We start from the raw sequence: 7,829 nt of genomic DNA, 5'->3' as shown, positions 1-7,829 counted from the left end.
GTTCGAACTTGATCTGTAACGTATCATGAGGAAACCATGTGCCAAGTTTGAAATCTTTAGCATTAAGCGTTTAGAAAAAAAGTCCGAAAAACTGTTCTTTGCGTGACGGACTGACGGACTGACAGACGGACATACGGACTATGGAGGGACGGCGTGCAAACCTATAGTCCCCTCCGGTGTACACCGGTAGGGGACTAATAAGGGGGAAAGAGAGAAAGTAGAGTCCCTGTATAAAGAGAGTTGCGCCATGCGCTGACCCGAGATTTCTGGTCACGTGATTTCGTGGCGCCATTTTGTGTCTAACTTCACCGTGCGTGAACGTCAGCTTGGTACGGGAATGTTGTTTATTGCCAAACAAAATGACTGGTTGTTCTGCTTTTGGTTGTTCAAACCAATCTGGGAAATATAAGATGTATAGATTTCCAAGTGATAAAGTCAGAAGACAAATTTGGGAAGCGAAAGTCAGACGAAAGAGCTGGAAAGCGATCGACTCCTCGAGACTCTGCCAGGTAGGCCCACGCCGCTTGATGATCGATGTTCAAAAGCAATTCTATCTGCTCGGTTTTTTTTTTGGTTGTCTGTCCGTTGAAAACCCTTTTAAAGGGAAGTGATTTGTGTTTGTTTATAATCTTCAAGGAGCTGACCAAAAAAGCATTTCCGTGGGAAGAACCCTGCTCAATTTTTTTCGGGTAGTCCTAGCGGACCGCATATTGTCATTGATTGATGAAATGTCCCGGTACAGTGACATTGCCTGGTCTGCGGTTGGGTAGTCTGCGGGCAATGTCACTGTACTTTTTCAGAGGGAATTAATTTTGATTTTATAGGGGTGGGAAACCCATGGTCCGTTTTGTTTTCAGTTGTCTGTCCGTCCATTCAAAACTTATTCCGAGGCAAGTTATTTTTTTGGTTTAAAATCTTTAGCCTAATCGGCAATCATAAAAGCAATTTTAGGGGGGGACCTGCTCAATTTTTTTGCGGGTTGTGCAGCCATCCATACGTCCAAAATTTGACGAGTTATTGTTTGCTTTGTACAGTGCTCATGCGTCTTGTGGCATATTTGCTCAAATATTTCCCACCCCGGGATTTATGGCCAAATTGTAGCGATGGAAGATTTTGCACATTGGACAATCCCTATATATTTAACCTGGTGACAGCTATCGTTCCCAAAACATACAATATTTCTAGGTGATTAATGCAGTAAAACAGGTGTATTTGTGTACCCACATTTAAAACTGGCTCAACTTTCAAAAGCTGTTATCCCTGTTTGATATCAATATACATGTGGTCGATAGAGCTAGCGATTTGTCTGGCCATCTTCCGGAAGATTGTCCATGTGATTTTCTGTTGTGGAAGTACTAGTACATGACAGCTCATTAAAATTAAACTGTGTTGTGTTAGAATAAAAATTTCAATAAATAAATACATCAAGGACACTCATTGTATGATTGCAGGAACATTTCGATGTGAATCAGTTTGAGAGGGGGCGAGCTGATGACAAAAAGAGGTTGAAGTGCTCTGCAGTTCCAACAATATTTAGCTACCGGAAACCCGTGAAGCTGTGCAACTCCCCCAAGAAGCGTGGACCGTCCAGAACTGAGAGACTACATCTACCAAACTTGTCCGACCACACCTACTCCACTCATGAACGTATTGACTCCTCAAATGAATCTCAATGTAAGAATTGTTTTATTTATTACAAAATCATGGCAGGACATGTTCAATCAATGACATATTTTAAACGATTACAAAATGACAGGCATGTGCTTGTCTATATTTGTATAGCTCTTTGAACTATAATTGTACGTTCAGATAATGATGACTATCTTCCTGTTGCCATTTTCTTTTTACATTATTCTAAATATTTTGCAAAATTAAATTGTAAAAAAATTGTGTTATATTTAACGTTAAGTATAAAATTATCTTTCCCGATTACAACATTTATCTACAGAATACTGAGCAATTGTACATACCAATTTTCCAGTTGGCCATTCATTGTATATGTGCTCTTTTGTAGCTGAGAGTGAACCTATGGACACTGATACACAAGAGGGCCAAGATACTAGTGATTCTATTGAAGAACGGCTGCTGAGATTGGAGGAGAAAAATAAAAAACCCACACTCCTTTCTAAAAGTTATTAAAATTCAGAGAACGACAGCATTGGTTTGTCTTACTTATAATGTTAGCTCTTATATGCAGTGTTGGCTTGTAATATGCATTGCCATACCACTTTTAATATCACCACACAGCTCTTTTTCACGGCAATAGCTGAGATTTTGACAAAACAAATATCACCCGTATGTAATAATAAGACTAAATATGTGTAGTAATTTTTTTTTTAGCAGGTTTAGAATATATCACCCCATATCGCGAATGTACATGTATATCTAATCCGACACACTTAGACACAAAATGGCGTCCAAATTTGAGTTGACACAACTCTCTATATACAGGGACTCTAAGAGAAAGGAATGAAAACAGTAACTTTGAGGTTCCATATATTACAAGTATTAAATATCACCTCTTTGTACCCTGAATAAATTGCCAATTTTCTAGTTAGATTGAGTGAAGGGTTGAACGCTTCATCTGATGTCCGGCAAGATGAGAAAATAGCACTTGACTTTGAACTCGATTGCGCAGACCTGACGCAAAACTATCAGGTCAGTGTTTTTCAGGCAGTAGTTTGCATTAATGAGTGTACCAACCCTCAGATTGAACTTAAACTGGGGGCACATCTGCTAGCTAGTGGATGTTAAAGATCTCACGGTGTCTTTCAACCAAAGCTCGGTGAGGTGCACCAGCACCCTGAAAAGATTCCTTCCCTAAACTGCAGCTTCCTTGACATCAGGAGACACCTCTTACTATCTCAGAGTGTGGTCCCTATGTAGGCAGTTCCCACAAACCTACAGTATACCCAAATTCAATACCCAGGTGTTCCAATGTCATGCATGAATGGCCATCTTCGGCTATGAAGGCCAAACGTTACAGTGCCTTCAGAAAGTATTCACACCCCTTGACTTTTTTCACATTTTGTTGTGTCACAGCCTGAATTTAAAATGGATTAAACTGAGATTTTTTTGTCACTGATCTACACATAATACCCCATAATGTCAAAGTGGAATTTTATTTTCGATATTTTTTTACAAAATAATTAAAAATGAAAAGCTGAAATGTCTTTAGCCAATAGGTATTCAACCCCTTTGTTATGACACTCCAAATTGAGCTCAGGTGCAGTCAATTACCTTTGATCATCCCTGAGATGCCTCAACAACTTGATTGGAGTCCACCTGTGGCAAATTCAATTGATTGGACATGATTTAGAAAGAAAGACACCTTTCTATACAAGGTCCCAGAGTTGACGGTGCATGTGTTACGTGCTCCTCCCCGACCCCCTGGTCACGGTGTACCTCCGAGCCCCGAGAGGAGTCACGGCAGAAAAATGTGTTATTCTGTATGTCAAAGATCAATGGAGAAGCCACCCCAATTGTTACTCACAAACAAATATTGTATTAAGATCACACAAGAATAACAGTACAACCATAATAGTATTCAATAGTACAATCCATGTCCTATGATGGTACCATCAGTTTTGGTAATATAAAACTCACTGTGCTCCAAGTGAGTGAAACACGAACATCCCCAGTCTCTTATTCCCGGCTTCAAGCCCAAAGTTGTTTCGCTCCAGCGATCGACAGAACGATGTCCGATCGAGACCAGAATCCCGTTCGGATGGCAAATACAGTCCCACAGCCACAGCTGTACAAAGGCGCCCTCAAGGCGACTGGGATATCCAAAGGCGCCCTACAGGCGACTGAGATCACACCCTCGGGTATGGACGAATTAACCTTCAAAAAGCCACGTCACACACACGCCCCAGATCGACGTCTGGATGCGGTGAAAATGGTCGAGAAGAGACGAAACCGCGAGCAAAGCACAAATGCTGCACGAGTCAAAATGGCCGACGACCCGGTCTCGTGGCGCACGGCACAGTGAAGATTCTCTCCTGAATCGATCGCAAAACCTGACATGCAGGTTGACCGGTCACAGCGATGACAACTCCGTCGTAGGAATTCCTCTCCCGGAACCCGAAAGTTCGCTAGTGACTCTGGCTCGCCAACGTTCGCTTCAGAACCCGGAGCAACTCGGCTTTCTAGTTTCTTGTCCGACTCATTCGCTCCGCCCTTTTCTCTCCTCCTCTTCCTCTTCTTCCGGCTCCCGATCCGGCTTCCTGTCTCTTTTTAACATTAACGCTTTTATCCTTTGCAAACAGTTCATGAACAATAAACCTTTTGAAGACAATAATAGTACATAGAATCAGAAATATTTCAAGTGGAGGAAAACCACAACAACGGAAGTGACGAATCCGTAACACATGTCAGAGCACAAACTCTACCATGGAGTCCAAGGAACTGTCCATAGAACTCCAAGATAGAATTGTGAGGAGGCATAGATCCAGGGAAGGGTATAAAACAATTTATAGAGTATTGCAAGTTCCCAAGAGCACTGTGAGCTCCATCATTAAGAAATGGAAATAATATGGAATGACCCAGACTCTTCCTAGAGCTGGCCGTCCAACCAAACTGAGCAACCAGGCAAGAAGGACCTTGGTCAGAGAGGTGACCAATAACCCATTGACCACAATGACAGAACTACAGAGTTCCTTGGCTAAGATAGGAGAACCTGCTGGAAGGACAACAGTCGCTGCAGCACTTCACAAATCGAGGCTTTATGGGAGAGTGGTTAGACAGAAGCCACTCCTAGGAAAAAGGGCACATGACAGCACTCCTGGAGTTTGCAAAAAGGCATGTGAAAGACTCGGAGAGAATGAGGCAAAATTTTCTGCGGTCTGATGAGACGAAAATTTAACTATTTAGCCTGAATGCAAAGCGATACGTCTGACAAAAACCGAACACAGCTCACGACCCATTTAACACCATCCCTACCATGAAGCATGGTAGTGGCAGCATCCTGCTATGGGAATGCTTTTCAGCGGCAGCGGCTGGGAGACTTGTAAGGATAGAGGGAACAATTAATGCAGAAAAATAAGGCAAATCCTTTGAGGAAACCCTGCTTCAGAGTGAAAAAGATATTAGACTGCAGTGAAGATTTACATTCCAACAGGATAATGACCCAAAGCATACTTTACAGCAAAAAGCACCACTGAAATGGCTTCAGAACAAGAACGTGAAAGTCCTTGAGTGGCCCAGCCAAAGCCCAGAATTGAATCCCATTGATAAATCTGTGGAAAGACTTGAAGATTCCTGTTGACCGATGCTCCTCATCAACTTGACAGAGCTTGAGCAAATCTGCTCATGAATAGGAGAAGAATAGGAGAAAACCCCAAATCCAGATGTGCAAAGCTGATAGAGACAAACACAAGAAGACCCAAAGTGCAATCGCTGCTAAAGGCGCTTCAACGAAGTACCGACTCAGGGGGTTAAATACTTATGAAAATTAGATATATCTGTATTTAATTTTTAATTCTTAAGTAAAAACTTCGAAAAACACTAGATGGTATTCATAGAATACTTACCCTGCACAGTCAACTTGTTGCGAGCCAACTCTGATTTTGAACATTTTTGTTCTTTGATCCAATATGGCTGCCAGACCACGTGAGCTATGACATCATAAATTTATATTCTCTAATATAATTGTTGCATAGATCACGCTCAATACATTTCAAACTGATCAGACTAAGCGTTGTCCCTGTCGAATTATGACGTCATAATTATGGCACCAATGACGTCATCGTTAACAACACTTATTCCCCATATGGAGTTATTTACAATGAGCCACGTTTCAATTAATAAAATGCTGACATGGCACACTCTTTACTTTACTGAAATGCAGACACAAATGTTATATTTTCGTCAAAAATCGTCGGAATTTCGCCAAATCCGTTTTGGTTGTGTGTTAATATACCTCAGCGATTGACAAATCTGAAATCAGAATTTTATTTGAGGTCAAAATGACCCCGTGATGTCGCTCTGTACTTTGCCTGCTCGTCATGTGCAGTGTGATAATTAATTCCATGCCCACTCTCGAAGACTTCTTCTTCACGCAATAACAACTTCTAGCTTCCAGACCGTACATCCATTCATATTGAAATTTTCCACAGTTGTTACACTTCATTACCTCGACTAGAATATAAAGTTTTACGTCGATCAATGAAGCGGTTCAAGAGTTATACACTTTTAAATATTTTCATTCATTTATTTATATCTGCCAAACCACGTGACCTATCGCAAATTCCAAAAGGTCGTTTTAGTAGAATGATATGCTGAACACATCTGTGAAGTTTCCCCTCGATACGATCAAAAATGAGGGAGGAGCTAGGTTTTAAAAGTTTATGCTTAAAAACGTCATAACTCCGAAACCATGTGATGCATGACGTCATGCTTGCTGACTTTTTTATTCGTCATGGGTATGCCATTCCGCCTGCAAAGTTCGGCCTCAATCTGTTCAGTAGTTTTGGAGAAAATTATTGGATTTTAGTGGTTTTGCAGGCTTTTCACTTAAAACAATATGGCGGCCGAACCCCGTGACCTACGACGTCATTATAATTTTATTTCTGCATCAATTTATACCGAGAAGATGCTCAAGAAATTTCATCCTGATCGGATAAAGTTTCTTGTCTAATTATGAAGTCATAACGGCGCACCGATGACGTTGAAGGAGCTGCGCTCCAACGCGAGTCGAAAGAATTGACGCGACCAAAGACGGAATTCGTCCGAGTTGCTTTATTGAAACAAAACAGCTCAGGTATTCTCACAAACCCGTTTATCGGGCAGCAATATATATACACATTTATGCCGGGGCCCGGGAAAACCGAGACCGGGCATGCCCGGGTGTCAAGGGCGAGTCCTGGAAAGGCGAGTCTGGACATGTCCGGGCGTCCTGGACGCGGCCTGGCAAGTCGAGGCTGGGCGTGCCCGAGCGCTCTGGGCGAGCCCTGGAAAGGCGAGAGCGGGCATGCCCGGACGCTCTGGGCGAGCCCTGGAAAGGCAAGTCTGGACATGCCCGGGCGTCCTGGACGCGGCCTGGCAAGTCGAGGCTGGGCATGCCCGGGCGCTCTGGGCGAGCCCTGGAAAGGCGAGAGCGGGCATGCCCGGGAAAGACGAGACCGGGCGTGCCCGGGAGGTTCGGGCGTGCCCGGGAACAGCGAGTCCGGGCATGCCCAGGAGAGGTGCGTCTGGGCCCGTCCGGACGAGCCCGGCATGGCGATCGCGCCCTGGCCGCATCCTGGCAGGTGCAAGGCGATTGTGTACATTCAGCGGGAACCGCGACACACGCCCCTCCAGAATCGACCTGCACCGGCAGGGTCAATTTAAGGGGGGTCCGGATGACCCGGCCGAAGCGACCCCCGGAGGGTCGTGGGGTGGGGGGGTCCGATCTGGTGGTGGGTGGTCGAGCGGGGGGAACTGTGGACGGGGAGCGGCCTCGCCGTGGAGGAAGGGCCAACCGTGGTGGTCGGTCGACGTCCACGTGCACCGGTTTGAGGTGGTCCACAGAGATCCGGTCCGACCGGCCGCCGACGTCGATGACGAAGGACTTGTCGCCCCGTCGCAGGACCCGGAAGGGCCTGTCGTACGGCGGACGGAGTGGCCCCCGGTGCGCGTCATGACGCACAAAGACGTACTCCGCTGTGCGAAGCGCCGGGGGGACGTAGGACTGGGGGCCACCGTGGCGGGACGTTGGCACGGGGGCAAATCGTCGGGCGACCTCCTGGAGGTCCGAGCGCTGGTGTGCGGCGGACCAGGGACTGGTAGCATCGGGCACGAACTCGCCCGGGACGCGGAGCGGCTGGCCGTAGACGAGCTCGGCGGCGGAC

General features: G+C 45.2%; 1 long non-coding RNA gene across 1 annotated transcript; it reads left to right on the top strand.

Annotated features, from left to right (window-relative positions):
- The first annotated feature begins 251 nt into the window (after nt 1-251).
- On the top strand, nt 252-2,155 carry LOC137429215 (uncharacterized). The gene is made up of 3 exons (XR_010984837.2): nt 252-509; nt 1,452-1,674; nt 2,015-2,155. It is a non-coding gene; the product is annotated as an uncharacterized LOC137429215 (long non-coding RNA).
- Nucleotides 2,156-7,829: the final 5,674 nt, after the last annotated feature.

Source organism: Myxine glutinosa, chromosome 6 (genome assembly GCF_964187855.1).
Source record: "Myxine glutinosa chromosome 6, kmMyxGlut1.1, whole genome shotgun sequence".
Taxonomy (NCBI): domain Eukaryota; kingdom Metazoa; phylum Chordata; class Myxini; order Myxiniformes; family Myxinidae; genus Myxine; species Myxine glutinosa.
This window is presented reverse-complemented; position numbering and strand designations above follow the sequence as displayed.